Source organism: Tenrec ecaudatus, chromosome 1, assembly GCF_050624435.1.
Source record: "Tenrec ecaudatus isolate mTenEca1 chromosome 1, mTenEca1.hap1, whole genome shotgun sequence".
Taxonomy (NCBI): domain Eukaryota; kingdom Metazoa; phylum Chordata; class Mammalia; order Afrosoricida; family Tenrecidae; genus Tenrec; species Tenrec ecaudatus.
Window position 1 is genome coordinate 143100814 of NC_134530.1, and position 20736 is coordinate 143121549.

A 20736-nucleotide genomic window follows, 5' to 3' on the forward strand; every position below is an offset into this window, starting at 1 on the left:
GCTGTCCCCCCTCCCCACCTCTCCCCTATGAACTGGGCTGCAGCTTTAGCCTCAGCTGCCACCCAGTGCCAGGCCTAATAGACTAATTTTAAAACCTACAGAAAACCACAACACTTTAATAATAAAAATACAAATAACCCAATATGAAAAATGGGCACAAAACATGAATAGACAATTTCCTAAAGATGACATCTAGCTGGCTGTGTTAGACCAGGCTGACCAGAGAAACAAATTCAGTGACAGTCATATGTGTAAGAGAGAGTTTTATATCAAGAAATGATTGTATATCAAGAACACATCCCAGCCCAGTACAGATCAAGTCCATAAGTCCCTCCTCAGACTCGCGCAGCCTTGTGCAATGATGCAGAATGCAGGAAGATCACTGGCTGTGGGTGCTGAGTCTTGTGGATCCAATGACCATGGAAGCATCACAAGGCTCTGGAAGGTTTCAGCCTCCAGGTTCACCAACAGGAAGGTGAAGCAGAGAAGGGGAGGTTCCCAGGACCCTCTTTAGGAGGAGGTCACAGCCACAGGGAGGCACCATCAGGCTGTGACCTGATTGACAGGTTACACTCCATCCCTACATTTCAAGTTTACACGGAATTATGTAACTACCACATTGGCCAACAATCATATGAAGAAATATTCAAGGTCATTAGAAATAAGCGAAACATAAACTAAAGCAAAAATGAAATACCACCTCACACGCACACTCTTAGCAAAATAAAAAAAAATAACTCTAATAATAAATGCTGGTTAGGATGTGTAGAGATGGATGCTCATCCATTGCTGGTGGGATGGTACACCACCATGGACAACAGTATGGAGCTTCTTAAAGCAAGCACAAATGTTCTATGATCCTGCACTCTCCCTACTTGGTAGATACTATAAAGACATAAACAACATGACGTGAACTGACATACACACATTTATGCTTATTGCAGCGATTTATATGACAGCAAAAAGATGGAAACGATAAACAAAACTCCGACTCTAGAGGAATATATAAACAACGCTGGTACTTTCATACAATGGAAGATTAGACATCCTTGAAAAAACATGATAAGTCTGACAACCACCTTAAGACATAGGAAAAATTAGAGAACACGATGCTTAGCAAAGTTGGTCCATCTTATGGAGATAAATATTTTATGACACCATTATTACAAATGAAAAGTAAAAGGAAAATGGTTTTCACATCAAAGGATAAGACTTTTAAGATTATGATAAGGCCAGGGCCAGAGGTGGGGAGAGGAAAGAGTGGGAAGAGACAAGAACTTAAGAGGGGAAAGAGGATGGAAAATACAAAAGGACCACATTTGGAGGAGGGTGTAATGGGATTCTGTTACTGATTTGATTGGATGAGACGGCCTTTGCAACTATATACAACACATTTTTCTTTGTATTACATCGCACAAACAACAGGGAGACCCTAGGTTCTCCAAGGCTGGAATCTTTACAGAAGCAGATTGTCACATTGTTTTCTCATGGTGCAGATGGTAGCTCCAGCCTTTGATCTTTTGGTTAATAGCCATTGCCCCACCGGCACTCTTAAACCCATGGCGGAGCTGGTCAAGGAGGAAGAGCATGCCAAACTCTTGGTGTTTATGGGACAAAGAAAGTAAGGTGACAAACCTGACTGAGAAAGGGAAGTAAGTGCAGGGCTTTAAACGCAGACGCGGGATTCTTGGGGGTGTGGGCATTAGGACAGTCCAAGTGCCAAGTGCTCTTCCTCCCCAGGATGTCCTGTGAGGAGGAAGTGGCAAGTACAGTATGCGTTGAAATGCATCTCCACTCCCTTTCTCAAACATCATGTAGGAGGGTGGGATTAGAAAGGAAGCAAGACTCTCTTATGGCTGCCTTAGCTCTCTTCTGTGTGCCTGACTTCTGAGAGTCTGCTTGCCTTTAGAATAGTATGCTTACGCAGATTTTCTCCTTGGACGCTGCTTTCAGTTTTATGAGGCTATTACCAGACTTAATTATGGGATTGCAAATGTGCCCAGAGGTTCCCTTTGATGAACAAGTCAGACAAATCCAAATTGTTGCCATCTGAAACTCTTTCTAACTTATAGACTCCCCCTCAAATAGCTGTCACAGGCTCTTCCCAAATACTCCTTTTCCATAAGGAGGACCTCAGTGGGACCCTGATCCCAGAGACATAAAGGACTCACTCCCCACTGAATGCAAACTCCTCCCTAGAATCCAGGCAAAGCCATCCTACAGATACCTGCTAGCCTGCCGGAGGACCTGTGCAAAGTGCAGAGCTATGAAGAAGATTTGAGCAATGTGCCGTGTCACCATGTATGCATTCTAGTCACTGTCCCTACTCACAGCTATCATAACTGCCTTCCGCCTTTGAATTATGTGCTGTCAAAAAATACTGAATATGCCATACCCTGAAAGAAGTACAGCAAGACTCCTCATTAGAAACGAAGGTGGGACTTCATCTCACGTGCTTTGGACAAGTTCGCAGGTGAGACCAGTCCCTGAAGAAGGACATCAGGCTTGGTAGAGTAGAGGTTCAGCGGAAAAGAGGAGGACCTTCGACAAAAAGGATTGACCTGTGACTGCAACAGGGGCTCAAAGAGAGCCACAGTAGTGAGGATGGCCCAGGACTGGGCAGGTTCCATCCTGTTGTGTAATGGGTCTCTATGAGTCAGAACTGGCTCCAACTAACAGCAGCAGCAACAACTATCACCTTTACATCTATTTGTCAGGCTCAGAGATTTCTCTTCTAGATTAACTTTTTTACATAATGGCCTTTTCAGCCCCACGTTCTCCATAAAATTTCCACCCTTCCATGCCCTTCCATTAGAGGAAGGAGAGAAGGAAAAGGGACTTGACATTGACTGAGCACATTCCAGATGTCAGAGAAAAGCATTACATGTACTTACTCAATCCCCAGAAACACCCTCTATCCCTATTTTATGGATGACTAAGCAGGCGTTAATGTGGGATACAGAAAGATTTCTCCCAAGTTGTCTCCCCAAATACATGCCAAACATAGCTGCTTGCTACACGTGGCAGATGACTGTACACTAGGAGGTCAACGAAAGCAGGTCAGAGGTTACTCTCCCTAAGGGTTATCAGTCATCTAGAGCAATCAGACTGTATAGTTTGTCCCACCTAAGTAGGGCCCACTCCCTTCTGATGAGGATCGTAGATTGTTTCCCTGAAGGAGCCCAGGGAAGTCAAGCACACTTGAGGGTGACCAAGGTTAGGCTTCCATATTGAATTTGGGGCCTCCCACCTTGTCACATGTTTACCCCTAATCCCTCCCCTTCCTATAGCATGTACGCCCCTAGCTCATCCCCTTCCTGTCACGCTTACACCTATTGTACAGACCCTTCCTGTAACGTGGGTGGTTATCTGCGATCATGCCCCCTAAGTATATATAGGCCTTGGCCAGAAATAGAGACTCCTCCTGCCCTCTGTGCCCACGCTGTGAGATCACAGCCATCCAGAAGGTGAGCATGCTACCATGAATTGTGTCTGCTATGGTTTAACCATATGATTGTGCTTACTGAACCCGTGATAATGTGAGGGGCTGGATTCCCCCCATGTTAAGATCACTTCGACAACATTTCCAAAGTCTTTAATGAATGAGAAACAGAACGAAGATGTCAAACTCTGAGTTTGGAGGGGTTGGGGTGGAGGGGGGCGATGGGCTCATTCCCCTCTCCTCACACCGTTAAATGGGTCTTCTTCCCTAATCTCTCCTCAGCCCCTTCTCCTCTTCCCTCCCTCCTTCCTTCCTCCCATGTTTTATGGTGGTGACACATGCCATCGCCAGGAAAGACTCGTACAGAGAGCTCTGCATATTTATATCAAAGGAGCCTGACCTCGTTCCCATAAGGGAGGAAGGTGCTGGAGGAAGTGACATGCTGAAGGATGAGTAAGAATCAACTCGGCAGCAAGGCAGGGCTGCGGGGAGGAGACTCGGGCCGAGAGAGCAGCAGTGGGAGAGGCCTCGAAGTAGAAGAGGCTGCGTGTTGAAGACAGAAAAGTGCTGAAGACGGAAAAGTGCTGAAGAAAATGAGGGACAACGGGCAGTTGAAGGTCGGAGACCAAGAACCAGGGCTTGTCCCCCAGGGAAAGGAGGCTGGACTGTACCACATCCTCCCCGGAACCTCCAAGGAAGAGGACTATCTTGGATTTTTCCAGAGAAAACACTTTTTTTCCCTTTAGAGCATTGTTTTGGAGGGAGGGCACTGTGGGCATTTTCTATCCCTCCTCTGTCAGTGTTTCATACTGAGGTGGCATTGGGGCCGCTGTGACATTGGAAACTCTACCAGTAGTATTTCAAATACTAGTCGGGTCACCCATGGAGCTTCCAGACTAAGACAGACTAGGAAGAAAGACCTGGTGGTGGTCTACTTGGAAAAAAAAAATTAGCCAGTGAAAGCCTTATGGATGCCAACAGAACATGAACTCTCTTGCTTTGGATTAGTCAGCAGGAGGGATCATTGTCTCCAGGAGGAAATCCGGCTTGGTGAAACAGAGGGCCAACAGCGGTGTGGGCCAGCCTTGGTGAGCTGAATTGCATGCGTGGTGGCCCCACACTTGCTGGTGATTGTGAGACAGTCACAGGCAGACTGTGTTGCAGTCTGTTGGCCATGCGTTGTGGTGGACTTGATGACCACTGACATTTTGGACAGGAGAATTCTTTGCAGCAGATTGGTCTGTACTCTGTTTCCACCAGGTATCAGAGAGCAGCAGCCCCAGTCTAGGCTCTATGACAACCCAGACCATCCCTACATATTTCTGAAAACTCCTGAGAGTGGTACTACCTGCTATTGAAAACCCCTGCTACTGGAGTACTGAAGTTGGCACCAACTTCATGAGAATGTGCCCGCCCCCACCATGTAACAGGAGTCCGGTGGTACAATGGTTAAGCTAGCAAGCTAGGAGTCAGCACTGATTCCAGGGCACTCAATAAAAAGCAGCATCCAGACTCCTCTTTCAGTAGATGAGAGAATGACGTGGAAGCCCCACCCGACCTCCTCCAGATTCAGCTGGGAGGAGAGTCCAATTCCACCCCAGCCCCAAACCCATTGCTACAATGGGGGTGGTCAGATACGCCTTCAACTTCCACCCCTCTTTACCCTATTCAGACACCAACCTTCGCTCTCACAGCACCCCGATTCTCTGCTGGGCTCCATAATCCATCACAGTCGCTACACGGAACTCACAGACAAGTTAACAGGTTACCACAAACCAGGATCAGAAAACATTAGCGTCTCTGTTCCGTGGCATCGTGAAGGCGATCAGCTGCTTCACCATGAAACTAAACATCTCCTTCCCTGCTGCCAGAAACTCGTTGACATGGACGATGAATGCAAACTTCACATCTTTTATGAGAAGCGAATGGCCCCAGAAGTGGCCGCTGAGCTGCTGGGTGATGAGTGGAAGAGCTATGTTGTCCTTATCAGTGGTGGGAATGACAAGCAAGGTTTTCCCATGAAGCAAGGCCTCTTGACCCACGGCCAAGTCCTCCTGCTGCTGAGTAAGGGGTGCTCCTGCTACAGACCAACATGAACTGGGGAGAGGAAGAGCAGATCTCTCCGGGGCTGCATTGTGGAGGCCAATCTGAGCTTTCTCAACTTGGCTATTATAAAAAAGGGGGAGAAAGATATCCCAGAGCTCACTAATACAACTGTGCCTTGTCGCCTGCAGCCCAAAATCGCCAGCAGAACCCACAAACTCTTCAATCGCTCTAAAGAAGATGACGGTCATCAGTGTGTTGTGAGGAAGCCCCTCAACAAAGAAGGGAAGACACCCAGGACCAAAGTGCCCAAGATCCAGCGTCTTGTGACTCTGTGCGTCCCGCAGCACAGGCGCGGGCGCATTGGCCTGAAGAAGCAGCGCACCAAGAAAAACCGGAAGGAGACCATCAAATAGGCCAAGCCTTTGGCCAAGAGAATGAAGGAGGCCAAAGAGAAACGCCAGCATTAGATAGCCAAGAGACGAGGCTGTCCTCACGGAGGGCTTCCACCCCTAAGTCTGAGTCCAGTCAGAAATAAACTAGAGCCACAGAATAATAATAATATACGAATGATGAAGGGTTCACGGGGTGGGGGGAAGTGGGGAGGGAGGGGCAAAATGAGCAGCAGATATTAAGGGCTCAAGTAGAAGGCAAATGTTTTGAGAATGATGATGGCAACAAATGTACATAATGTTCTTGACACAACGGATGGATGGGTGGATTGTGCTACGAATTGTATGAGCCCCCAATGAAATGATTTAAAAATTAAAAAATAAACTAGAGCCTCGAATAAATAAATAAATCTATTAAAAAAGAGAAAGAAAGAAGGAAAGGAAAGAAAACATTAGAAAAGAAAAAAAAAAAGAAAACATTAGGGATACAGCCTATGGTCCAGCAGCCAGCTCTCAGTCACGACGTCCCTGGAGCCCTGCCTCACAGTAGTCTCGTGGTCTCTGGTCTCGTCAGCCTGAGTCCTCTGCCTCACCAGGCACACCAGTGGCTCTGCTCGCTGGATGGTCCCTGCTTTGAAAGGACTCTCAGACACACAGGAATGGCAAAACTGACTGATAGCCTCTCTCAGTGCTTCACCCGCCCGATGCGCATGTTCCCACCCAATCATTTGGTAGGAGGTCTAGAGAAATGGACAGAAGAGCCCATTAAAGCTATTTCCCTTCGCCACGTGGGACACTCCTTTGACCTCTGGCATTCACCTCCATGACACACTGGGAACATTTCGAACTCTAGGAGGTGACGGTGTGCTGAGTCCCTACTACGTGCCAGAGATGGGAACACAGATGTCATAGGACACAGCCCTGTGCTCACGTGGCTCGAGACGACTCACCTCACTGTGCAGCTCAGGCAGCTGATCCGAGGAGGCTGGGACAGGGGAAGGCACCAGTAGAGGCGGTGAAGGAAGAGGTAACATGACCCTCTGTGCAAGAAGGTCAGGGAGGAAGGGCATTCCCGGCAGAGAGGACAGCAGCTCACCCACAGACATGGAGACATCCAGCAGCTGGCAAGCATGGGAGGCCATTCATAACTTGATATTGTTGACGCATGAAGTTCAAGGTGTGGCCGGTGGACAGGTTAGCGAGGAAGGCCACCGCAGATCACCACAGGCCTCAGATGCCATGTCAGCACTGGGAGAGCTGCAAAGTACCCCCAACTGTCACCCTGAAGGGATAACATCTGAATGGCGTCGTTGAGAATATTCTGGAGAGCGAGATAGATAAGGTTACTCCAGTGTGGTTCACGTTTCTCACTAGCCGTGCGCTCCTCTGTGTGCCTTGGGGGGTTTGAAGCTTTCTTCTCATGGCCTCCTCTCATTTCCCAGCAACCTTCCTGCGCTGTCATTGGCAGACCGGGAAGAGCACTCGTCTGCAGGAGCCAGGTGCTCAGCTGTGTGCACTTGTGAGCCCGTCATCACCATCGGCGAACCGGCACCCTGAAAGTCGTCGCATGGCCTCTGCTAATCGTTTGGCCCTACCCTTCACCCTCTCCCGGGTAACCCCTGATCTGCTTTCTGTCACTACAGATCGCGTTTTCATCCTCTAAATCGTATATAAATGGAATATTATGGTACATGTGACTCCCTCTCCCAACTTCTGTCACCAGGCATGATTATTTTGAGATTTACCTATCAATAATTCAAAATGTCTAACCTTTGAGGGATGTCTCAACAAAAAGATTAGGTAGGAGCACAAGAGTCCTTGTCTGGGCCACAAAAGAGACTGCTTGGGGATAAAACGATGGGACACACGAAGGGATTTCAAAACACTTCTGGGAAATTGGAACTGAAAGTTAGCAGATTTTTTCCGTGTGCATCCTGAAGCCTTCCCATAGATGCTAGGCCACTAAGAATTGCCCCAGTTGATAAGAGATGACGGCCTTAGCTCTAAGAGTCGCGATGGCGTAGTGGTAACGTGTTGGCCTGCTACCTGCAAGGTCAGCAGTGTGAAACCACCAGTCACCCCTTGGGTGAAAGACATGGCTGTCCACTCCCCTAAAAGTTAGTCTCCGAAACCCACCAGGGCAGTTCTACCGTGTCCCATCGACATCGGCGGGGTGGCGGTGAGCCGAGGCCTTAGCTCTCTAGCGCTGCTGAAACAGACACGCCCGAAGGGGGTGGTTTTAACACCTGTGTTTTCTCACAGTTTGCAACCCGCTGGAAGTCCGAATGCAGGGTGCCAGCTCGAGGAGGCTCTTTCTCTGTCATCTCTGGAAGGTGACCCTTCTTTGTTCCTCGGCTCCCTGTCACCTTCACGGAGAGTGCCGTCTCTCACCCTCCACCCCCGATCTTCTTGCTACTTCTTAGTCGGCTCTTTTCTATCTCAAAGAAGACTGGCTCACGGCACATGTTACACGAATACAACCTCATGAGGAAAGAAACCCCATTCCCAAATTGTACCAGAACCACAGGTCAAGGGCACAGGCTTTAGGGAGCACACAATTCAACCCATAACAGTGACCGATTCTGTAAACAACAAAGCCATACTTCAGGGGAGTCTGACTGCTTCTATTTCTCTTTCTGCTTCATGGTGCCTGGTCTAATGACATTGGATTGATCTAGCTCTGTCCCTGTGAGTCTGTTTCTTCTGGAAGAGGGGATGACAGTCTTGGCCTGGCGGGGATGTTGGGAGGACCGATGAGAGATTAGCACGCAGACCCTTAAGAAGAGTGTGTTTTCCTAGCTGCCCATCGAGGCACCAAGCCCTCACCGCTGGTGGCCTGCCGGGTCGTGTGGGCTCCATTTCTCCTCTCCTCTCAGGCTCCTCCCTGAGAGGCTCTAATTAGCGTTTGTAGTGTGCCTGGGCACCCTAGCTAAGAAAGCATCATTTACATGCACGGTGCCGTAATCTTTTGAGCAGGTAATTATTTCCGGTCCTCATTGTACTGAGCTCCCCTGTCTGAGAAGACTGCATTGCTGGCCAGGGTGCAGGAAGACACCCTCGCCTGGGTGTTGTGAGTCTTCATTAAGTATTGTTTATGAAGCCTATGCAAGCCCATCATAAAAGGGTAGATGCTGAATATTGTTTACCTTTTGTGTGGAGGTCACTTCCGGTGTTTTAACACAGCAGCTAATAAAACCCGTGGGCAAAGAGTTGGCTCTGACTCGGAGCAGGCCTGCTGCATAAGAGGTCAAAGGCTGTGAACCTGGAGCCGCCAGTAATTCAAACTACCTCTCTTTCAGTTGGCTGCCAAGTACTTCACCTCTGTACCACAGGGCTCCTCGGGTGGAGGGAAGCTACAAGGCTGCCCTGGAAAGGACTGTGTGCTTTGGACAAGAAAAAAGGCCAGCACAATGTTGGCAGTCAGATTTTTCCACAACAGAACAATTTAAAGCAGATTTGTATTTTAAATCCTTATCTTCTATAAAACTGTACAGATGGATGAATAAACGAAAATTTGGAAATAGTGAGGATACTTTAGAAAAGAGTTATGATTATTTTTTAAACACTAAGTGCCAGGCACTGTTCTAAGTGGGTTTTTTCCCCCTCTTTCACATGCAGTAGAACAAAAGTAGAGGTAAAATAGAGGTAATCTAATTTTCACATTTATTGACAGGTCATCGCTCTCGGTATAGGAGCAATGCTGGGTAAGTATTGGAACACTGAAGGTTGGGGGATCAAACCCAACAGCCGCTCCAGAGCGAGAGATGAGACTGTCAGCTTCCATAAATATTTGCAAAGCCTTGGAAACTCTTGCTAAGAGAAGAGTTGGAATTGACTTGATGGCCATGGGTGGCATATGGGTAGGAACTATCTGTATGTTTCCCAATAAAAGGGTAAGGAAACAAATATTGGACTGTTACTATGACCCTTAGCCCCCTGTCAGTTCTGGAATTGAACTCACACCACCACCACCACATCACCACCACCACACCACCACCACCACACCACCTCCTTGCTCATTTTACAGCCAAACAATAGACAAGTCTATAAGGAGAACAATGATGTCACTCGAGATCAAAAGGGCAACATTCATCCAAGAACAAATTTCAGAAGGGTGGTTGTTAGGTGCTATCAAATAGGTTCTCATTCCTAGCAAGCCCTTGTTCTGTACAGCAGAACAAAACACCGCCAGTCCTGTGCCATCTTTATAAATGTTCTTATGTTTGAGCCCATTGTTGCAGCCACCGTGTCAACTCTTTTTCACTGCCCTTCTACTTTACCAAGCATGATGTCCTTCTCCAGGAACTGGTCTCTGGACATGACCAAAGTATGAGACTAAGTCTTGCCATCTTTGTCTCTAAGGAAGATTCTGGCTGTGTTTCTTTCAAGACATTGATTCTTTTGACAGTCCATTAATAACTGGAATTTGAAAGGTACAAAGTAAGACTCTAAGCAAATTGGAAATTGTCAAAAATTAAATAGAACCCATAAAGATTGATATTCTAAGTGTTGGTGAACTGAAATAGACTGATATCAGCCATTTTGAACACAAAAACATATATGGTTTACTATGGCGGGAATGACAGATTCAAGAGGAATGGTGGCACATTTGTCATCAGAAAGGACATTTCCAGATATATTTTGAAATACAGTGCTGTGTGTGACAGGATATCTATCTGCATACAAGGAAATCAATCAATACATTATTCAAATTTATGCATCAGCTACTAAAGTTAGTGATGGAGAAATTGAAGAATTCTACCAACGTCTTTAGTCTGAAAATAATCAAAATGCAATCAGCGTGCATTGATAATTATTGGCACCTGGAATGCAAAAGTTAGAAACAAACAGGAAGGACCCAGCAAACCTAACTCACTGCCATCAAGTCAATGCTGATCATAAGAAAGGATAAACAACTCCTGTGAATTTCCAAGACTGTGACTCTTTATGGGAACAGAAAACCCCATCGTTCTCCCTGGGAGTGCCTGGTAGTTTTGAACTGCTGACCTTGCAGCTAGCAGCCCCACACATAATCACTATAACACCAGGGATTCTAGAAGAAGGACCAGTAATTGGGTAATATGGTTTTGATAAAAGAAATGAAGCTGGAGATTGAATGATAGAATTTTGCAAGACCAAATACTTCTTCCATAAATTGAAATTTCAACAGCACAAATGAAGACTATACACATGAACTTCTCCAGATGGAATGCACAGAAATGAAACTGATTACATCAGTGAGACGAGAGGATGGAAAAGCTCAATGTCAGCAGCTGAAACCAGACCAGGGGCTGACTGCAGAATAAACCACCAATTGCCCATATGCAAATTCAGGTTGAAGCTGAAGAAAATTAAAAGAAGTCCATGAGAGCCAAAGTACAACCTTGAGTTCAGAAGGATCAGGAAAGGAGAATGGAATTGGGGAATTATAGGAAGGAAGTGGGATAAGTAATGTTACATTATGGGGAATGCAATGACCTGAAACAAAATGGGTTGGGATTGTTGAAAGGAAAATGGATTTACTCTATAATCCTTCACACAATTCACACACTTGCTACTAGGGTCTCAGTTTGCATATTCCAACTGAAACGTGATTGAACATCTCTGAAATTTGTGGATGACTGCAGACAAATTCTCTCAGCATTTGTTTTCGTCTCCGTAGGGTGTCTTCAAAATAAGAGGGCCAATGGACACAGTGGTTTCTGAGAAAATCTGCGGGGCCAGTTGGATTCAAGGGAGAGATTCAAGACTTAGGAGGTTATGGTGACTGTCTTTAGAGATTCCCAAGGGGAAACCTTGATAATTTTTCTCAAAGGACACAGGGCCATCACTGGGGGCTTATTATGCAGACGTTTTAAGAAAATGGAAAACTGCATTAGTGAGAAGGAGGCCAGGAAATTGCACCAAGAAATCCCCCCTCCCCTCTCAATCCTGACAATACGCCTGCACATTCTTCAAGGGTAGCAGTCTTTCCTACAAGACTTTCACTGGGAAACCTTACCCCATCCATCCTACAGGCTGGGACTTGACCCTTCAGACTAATTTTGTTCCCCAAACTCAAAGACTATTGAAAAGGAATACACTTTGCCCAAACCGCCATTTTGATGTGGAGTCGATGGAGAGTGCAGAATTCTTCTGGGATGAGTCGGAGAGATGGAAGCATACTGTGCAGACTTTGTTGGAGGATACGTCAAGAAACAATCACTTCATATTTTGATCCTTTTGTTTAATAAAGATTTCTATGATGTTGAGTGGGGACTATCTGTATGTTTCTAAAGAAAGCGCCCATGAAAAGTATGGTACCGTGACTCTGACTCTCAACTACCCTTCAATTCTGGAATGGAGCTCACACCCCAACCCCACTGTCATGCCCTTGCTCAATTTCCAGTCACATAATCGGCAGGGCTATAAGGGGAACCACCACACCGCCTGGAATCAAAGGGGCAACATTTACCCAGGGACACATTTCAGCAGGGTTGGTGCTGTAGCAGTACATTTGTTTGTACTTCCCCACCCCCATCACTGGTTTTTCAGGATTGTTCACATTGCAGCGAGGGAGAAGGAAGGCTGATAGAGCCTAAGGACACAGTAATGCTAACGTTGATTAGATATCTTCCATGTGCCAGATATTGGGCTAACGACTTCAGATGCATGATCTTACTTGACCCCACAGAAACATTCGTGACAGACCTGTCGTCATCATGTTACTAGGATGAACTAAGACTCAGAGACGTTAAGCAACTTGTCCAAAGTTGCGAAACTGGAAGGTAGCAGCCAGGATTCAAACCCCTGTTCATTCATCCTCAGAGGGCAAGCACACGTGCACTACCACACACTCTTTCTCTGGACGTGTTCTCTTTAGGGAAGGCGTTTCCTCTTGCCAATCCGCAGGACACTCATTCATCCTGAGGGGACGGGGCTAGGACATCTCCAACAGCTTTTCAGCTCAATCTTGAATGACCCTTGGGTTCTTCCATTTTTTCTCTACCTCAATGACTACAGAAAAGACTCTTGGCAAAGGAATTATGAACATATCTATGATATGGTAAAGAGCAGATAAGGAACTGTGTGCTGCAGAGAATGACACTAGACCTTCTGGTGGGGAAAGGAACCCACCTACCACACCTAGATGGAAGCAAACCAAGAAGCAAAAAGAGAAAGGGGCAGTCGGCCTCGACTCCATGGGGGCTCCCCAAGCCCAGAGGATGTGGTCCCTGTATGGAGCTGCTGAGGCACAGAGACACTGTGGGACGACCAACAGCTCAAGACACATTGTCCCCTAACTGCACCATATGGAGACGAGACGATAATGGGGGCACATGGCGGAAGACAGTGTGGAAATGGAGCATAACAGACCAGCAATTGGAGTAAAGCCCATCCACTGAGCCCCTGAGGAGCCCCAAGAATGGACTTCGGGCGAGGAGGGGCAGCCCCCAGATCTCCCTCAGGACCAGCAGGAGGGTCTCACGGGGACCAGCAAACAGACCTGAGCCTATGTAGGGTTTTTTGTTTTGTTTTTCTTTCTTTTCCCTCATCTTTTTCTCTTTCCTTTTCTTTCTTCAACCATGTTTTCTTATTTTTCGGACTAGGACATTGATGGTTTGCCTAATTATATGGGTTGGACCATGGAAGGAAAGCCTGGGGAGAAGGCAATGGGGCCAATGGCCCCAGAAGGTAGAGGGGAAAGAAGGAGGTGGGGAGAAGGGTGTGGTGAGCAGACAGCATCACAGACAGGGGAACAACTAGGGAAGCGGATCCAGCATCCAGGAGAGGTTGGAGATCCTGCGAGTATTAGAGCAACACCAAGCTAGTGGAGAGGAAGCACTAAGAGGTGGAAGAAGGTGGGCAGCGATGGTGGGGCAGGAGGAGGCAAAAGGAAACAGAAACAACCTCTAGGAAGCAAAGGCATAGACAGGGAGATTAACAGAGGTGTGCACGTATGCTAATACATTGATCCACAACAACAGTGGTATTGGCCCAGGTACATATATTTCTAAGGCAATACACTGAAGCTGCAGATGGACCTTGGGCCTTGGCTCATCCCTTCTCTCAATACAAGAACACTTTGTTCTAACAAATTGGCATTCTGTGATGCTCACCACCCCTCTCTACATGATTGATCACTGAAGACAAAATGGGTTCATAAGCAGATGTGATAAAGACAGAGAATGGTGCCCAGCTATTAAAAGATATAGTATCTGGGGTCTTAAAGGCTTGACATTAAACAAGTGGCCATCCAACAGTGAAGCAACAAGCCCACATGGAAGAAGCACACCAGTCAGTGTGATCGTGAGGTATCATCGAGACTGGGCAATGGGCATCAGAAGATTCACAACAAACAGTAAACAAACAAACAAAAATGCAGTGGTGAGAATGGAGGGGGTTTGGAGCGGAGACCCAAAGTCCATCTCTGGACAATGGAACATCCTCCCACAGAGAGGTCGCAGGGAGGGAGGGAGGGAGTCAATCAGGGTGCAGTAGAGCACCAATAAGTCACAAAATATATCTCCGTTCCCTGGAGGCCTCCTCACACTTACCCCCCCACACACCCCGCTATCACTACCTCAGTGTCACTTCCCAATCTAGACTAGATGAGAGCATGTACATAGGTGTATGCAAGAGATAAAACTCACAACACATGGAACCCAGGAAAAGGAATAGAGATACCAAAAGGGTAGGGGGAAGGCGGGGAGAGGTGGGGAGGGAGGGGGACACCAATCTCCATGAATGGCACATACCACACACCCCCAGCCAGGGGGAAGAACAGCAGAAACCAGAGGGGAAGGGAGACAGCGGTCGGCGTGAGATTTGAAAATAATTAACAATCTACAATCTATCTAGGAGCCATGAGGGTTGCAGATGGGGGAGGAGAGAGGGAAAAAAGGAGCTGATCCCAAGGGCTCAATGGAAAGTAAATGTCTAGAAAAGAACGATGGAATATATGTACGAATGTGTCGGATACAATTGATGTATGGTTTGTAACAAGAGTTGTAAGAGCCCCCAATAAAATGATTTTTTAAAAGAGAGAGAGAGTGTGGATAAGCACAAGGAACATCTAGAGCTGAGGCTGTGCAAGTGAGTGAGAAAAACGAGGAATGAGAGAGATTAAAGACCATTAACCTAGCCACATGTAGAAAAAAATTAATTAAAAGCTGAGATACTTATTAATTGATGCCAAGGGATCATTAAGGAGCCCAGGTGGTGTAATGGTTACATGCTGGGCTGCTAACTGCAAGGCCAGCAGTTCTAAACCACCAGTGACTGGCTGACTTCTCCGGAGAAAGAGGTGCAGTCCCACCCTGTCTGTCGGGGGTCACTGTGAGTTGGCATTGACTTGATGGCAGGGACTGAATGGATCGTGGAAGAGTGCTTTCCCTCCCCTGATTAAGGGACTCCAGCCTTCCCAGGAGGGGACATCTTTTCCTCTGAGTGTAAAATGAGGTGGCTTTGCACAAGAACCAGAAGACTCTCATGGGGCTGCGGGCATCTGTGTGTGTGTGTGTGGGGGGGGCATATGCACACACCGGCTGAGGTCAAGCGAAAGACAGAGATGGAAACCGTGCAGTTACCCAGCTCAAGACTTCAGCACATCTATCCATTTCCAGCACATGCTTTTTCTACATACAGCACAAAATGTCCCAAGAGTGGATTTGGCCCACGGTGGTTTTGAGTTGCTGACCTTGAGTTAAGCCAACTAACGTGGAACCCACCCCCAGAGTGCTTGTTTCTCACGAAAGGAAACTCAGAGTGGCTCTTGTGCTCGAAACTTTCAGCTCACCGCCATCGAGTGGATTCCAACTCATAGCGACGCCGTGGGACAGAGGAGAACTGCCCTGTGCATTTCTGAGATGCTCACTCGTGCCGGCCGTAGAAAGCCTCATCTTTCTCCTGGTGGTTCCGAACTGCTGACCTTCCCTGGTAGCCAGTGCTCCTAGGCCCATCGCCCTGCCTTCCAGAAAGGTCTGCATGGTCTCGATGCCGCCCTCGTGTCGTCTCTCTCACTTCACTCAGCCACTCGGGCCTTCTTTCAGTTTCTCAACCCCGTACGGTTGTCCTCGCCCTGAAGATTTATCTTCACTTTTCCCTGAGAGGTTTTGTACTTCTCGCTGGTTGCACAGTGGTTAGACCTTGCTAACCACAAGGTCTGCAATTCTGAACCACCAGCTGCTACACACACACACACACACGCGCGCGCGCACGCCAGCTTCTACTCTGCTAAGTAGTTACAGGCTGGGTGGCTGTGGGTCGGTGTCAACTCGGTGGCAGTGACCGGTTTGAATGCGATTTTTTTCTGACTTTGATCCGTTTAAATGCTAGATTCTCATCACTTTCATTATCTTGACCGTCAGTCAGGTATGTAGTCCTCACACCACTCTATTTGAACGCTGCGTAATACAGGTCTGAAGCTCAGATTGCTCTTATTTTTATTAAGCTGTGTTAGGCTGGGTTGACTAGAGAAACAAATTCAGTGACACTCATGTATGTGCAAGAGAGCTTTATATAAAAAGTAATTATATATGAAGCAAACATCCCAGCTACTACAGAGCAAGTCCATAAGTCCGATACTAGTCCATAAATGTCTCTTCCGATTCATGTGGTCATATGCAATGATGCAGAATGCAAGAAGATCACTGGCTGGTGGGTACAAAGTCTTGTGGATCCTATGGCAGTGGACACTTCTCCGAGCTCATGCAGGTCTCAGTGTGTCTTGTCAGCAGGAAAGTGAAGGTGAGGGTGGTGTGTGTGGAAACTGGCCTCCAGAGGGCCATATATCTCTGTGGCACCTCCAAAGGAGATCACCAGGCTGAGACCTGATCAATAAGCTAAACTCCACCCACATCCTCTTACAGGTTCCATGTTGGCACAAAAAACGAATGATCAACTAAGCAGAAGTTGGGGTCTGTTCCTCGCTGTATTCTAAGCACGTAGAACAGTTTCTGAACCGTAGCAGGCACCCAGGAAGTATGTGCTGAATACTGTAATTAATGGGCTAAAGCTGAGGGGCAAAAAGAGCTCCATGCTTTCAACCTCATCAGAGAGAACTCTCAAGGCTAAGGACCTAAGGACACTTAGGTTTAGAAGAATGTCCTGTGTGCTCAGAAGAATGTGAGGCAGCAGGAACGAGGGAGGACAGTGGAGGTGGACAGGGCTGAGATAACAGGGCTTTGGAATTTGAATTTTATTTTCAATCAAATGGGACGTCACTAAAGGGTTTCAAATGAAAGAGTGGCATAATGTGATTTATGTCTTTGAAGAGGTAATTCCAACTTAAGTGGTATTACACACGTCCCATGTACAAAATAATTGGGAAGATGAAATAATTATTATGAAGGCTAGGAGAAGAGAAAACTGGCAGAGGGAAGAAGGGAGGGTGATCATTGATTTTGGACATGGTGAATTTGATATACTGGACCTCCTCTGTCGTTTTCATATCAAAGTCAAAAAGAATTTATGAGGAAGAAGGCATTACAATACCTACCACTGAAATAACACAAGCAGCTACTTCAGTAGTTGTTATAAGAGAACTTAAAAAAAAGAAACCAACCTCACTGCCATCGACTCAACCCAAGAGGACAGGGAAAAACTGTCCCTGTAGGTTTCCAAGCCTGTATGTAACTCTTTACAGCAGTGGTTCTCACCCTTCCTCGTGCTGTGATCCTTTCACACAGTTCCTCATGTGGTGGTGACCCCCCAACCAGAGCATTATTTTCGTTGCTACTTCATCACTGTCATTTTGCTACTGTTATCAATCAGGTGACCTCTGTGAAAGGGTCATTTGACCCCCAAATGGGTCTTGGCCCACAGGTTGAGAACCACTGTTTTATAGCAATAGAAAGGCCTGTCTTTCTTCCAAAGAATGGCTTGTGGTTTTGAAATAATGACCGTGCACTTAGGAGCCCATTGCCAACCCATTACACACCACACCGGGGCTCCTTTGTCTATAAGAACCTGGCATTAAAGGTGGCGGTTGACAATGGCAATAACCAAACCCACTGCCCTCCAATCAATTCCTACTCACAGTCACCCTGGAGGACAGGGTAGAACTGCCCCACCGGGTTTCAGGGTTTGAACCGCCAACCTTTTGGTTAGCAGGCACATGATCTACCAGCTTCCCTGCCAACCCATTGCCATTGAATCAATTTTGATTCACATCAACCTGGAAAGACAGAGTAGAAACATAGGATTTTCAAGGCTGTAGATCTTTCTGGGAGCAGACTGCCACATTGTAATACACCACCAGGTTCCTTACTAATAACAGTGCTCCCTGCCCTCTAGTCAACTCCAAATCACAGCAAGCCTACAGGACAGAGTAGATACAGCCGTTCCTTTGGGTTTACAACAGTGTGCCTCTGTATAAACAAAATGGAAAAAGTCCATGTTACTAGGAGCGGGCAGCCCTGGAAAAGGACATCGTGCTTGTTAGAAGGTCATTGACAGAGAAAGATCCTCAAGGAGATGTATTGACATGGTAGCTGCATCCTGAGAATGGCGCAGGCCTGGACAGTTCTCTTCTGCTGTGCATAGCGTTACTGTGAGTCAGAACTGACTCAATGGTGCCTACTAACAAGAACAACAAATCACAAATCCTCATCTTTCCCCATCCGAGCAGCTGCTGAGTTCCAACCACTCACCTGTGGTTAGAGTTCCAACATAAAACTCACTATGTCACCAGAGCACCTTGATACCTTTTATTGAACAGTTTTTATGTGCCAGACACTATTGAACGAAACTTTCTTTGCTGAAGCATGACAACAACCCTTATTAGAAGAGAGTTTATTAACTGCTTTAGAGTAGAAGCAAATGAGGCAAAAAAGGTAGACAACTCACATAAGGAACTCAAACTGAGCTCTAGTTGGATGTCAAAGATGATAGTTACTGCTTTGCTCTAACTCCTTTCCAGAGAGAGGCCTGGGGAGGGGTAGATGTTGTGGTTCTTATTCAGCAAAATATTGGAACGAGAGTTTTCTTAAAAATGTGACCTACATTGGGCCTCTACTCAAGTACTCCCTCAACGCAAGAACACTTTGTTCTATTATTCCATAATGCTCACCTTCCGAACACAATCGCTGGAGACAAAGCGGGTGCATGAGCAAATTTGATGAAGAAAGCTGATGGTGGCCGACTATCAAAAGATATAGCATCTGTGTTCTTAAAGTCTGGAAGATAAACAAGTGGCCATCTAGCTCAGAAGCAACAAAGCCCACATGGAAGAAGCACACCAACCTGTGTGATCATGAGATGTCGATAGGATCAAATATCAGGCATCAAAGACCCAGAACAAAAAATCATATCATTGTGAATGACAGGGAGTGCGGAGTGGAGACCCAAAGCCCATCTGTAGGCAACTGGACATCCCCTTACAGAAGGGTCTCGCGGAGGAGACCAGCCAGTCAGGGTGCAGTATAGGACCGATGAAACATACAATCTTCCTCTAGTTCTTCAGCGCATCTCCTGACACCCCGCCCCCCCCCCCACTGCCGTGATCCCAATTCTGCCTTACAAATCCAGCTGGACCAGAGCATGTACATGGGTACAGATAAGAGCTGGAAACACATGGACAGATAAATTCCTCAGGACCGATATTGAAAGTAGCCATACCAGGAGGGGAAGGGGAAGGGGAAGGGGAAGGGAAAGATGGGGGGAGAAAAGGTAAACTGATCACAATGATCTATCTATAACCCCGTCCCAGGGGAATGGACGACAGAAAAGTGGGTGAAGGGAGACATTGGTCAGTGTAAGACAGGAAAAAATAATTTCTAAATTACCAAGCGTTCATGAGGGAGGGAGGGTGGGGAAAGGAGGGGAGGGGAATGAGAAGCTGATACCAAGGGTTCAAATAGAAACAAAATGTTTTGAAAAATGATGATGGCAACAAATGTACACGTGTGCTTGATACATGGATGGATGGATGGATTATGATGAGTTGTATGAGCCCCCAATCAAACGATTTTTTAAAAAGGTGTCCTAAAAACTGTAGACACATTTGAATGTAGTGTCTGTGGAGAAACATGTTTGAGAAATAATCTAATTTGAATTTCACCCAGATACTTATTGTAGTCTTGATACGTGGGAAGGAGAACAGTCTGAAATCTATTTTTTTTGCGGGGGGGGGTCAATATGATGTAGGGGGAAGGAATGGTAATAAAGCGTACTCCTCCAAGCGTATTTGGAATGAAGCGGCCTGAGACCGAGCAAAACTGGGACCCAGTTTTTCTAAGAACTAAAGATTCTGCCGTCAGCACAGTTTGCTTTTGAACAGCTGGAAACGCCAGAACTGTGACAGTCTCCAAACTGAGGCAGCCTTGTTCCGACTCTCACACGGGTCCCTCTGTTCCTTCCACAGAGCCCCCTTTTTCTTAAACATCCCTCAGCAGCCTCTAGGGATACTCTCTCCAAAGCCAGACGGAGCCTGAAGGTCCCAGCTTGTAAAGGGCATTAAGCGGCCCCCAGAGGCAGTTGAAATGATTGAAATGATTCACAGCCTGGGAAGCCCACGGGGGTCGTTCTGCCAGGTCCCACAGGGTTGTTCGGCGTCGCAACCGACCCGATGGCAGAGTCTGTTTTGATTCTGGAACTGCTCCCCCTTTCAGTGTTTGAAGAAGAAAAAGACAGGGAAGTCACTCCAATGCGGCGGTAAGGACCCATCCAGGCGCAGGACAACGTCCCTCAAGTTCCCCTAGGACTTGAAGGTCCGGGGCCCGAGGGAGAGGCGAGGAGCGAAGGACCGCCCGGCCCCGCCCTGGGCCCCGCCCCGACCCCGCCCCACTCGCCTGCCATTGGCTGGTCCGAAAGACGCGGGGCGGTGTCGGTTTGAATGGAACGACTGGGGCTGCGGCGCAGGCGCAGAGGAGGGTAGAC

At 47.1% G+C, this 20736-nt stretch overlaps 1 pseudogene; it reads left to right on the plus strand.

Annotated features, from left to right (window-relative positions):
- The first annotated feature begins 5281 nt into the window (after positions 1-5281).
- LOC142436962 (small ribosomal subunit protein eS6-like) lies at positions 5282-6023 on the plus strand (annotated as a pseudogene).
- The last annotated feature ends 14713 nt before the right edge of the window (positions 6024-20736 follow it).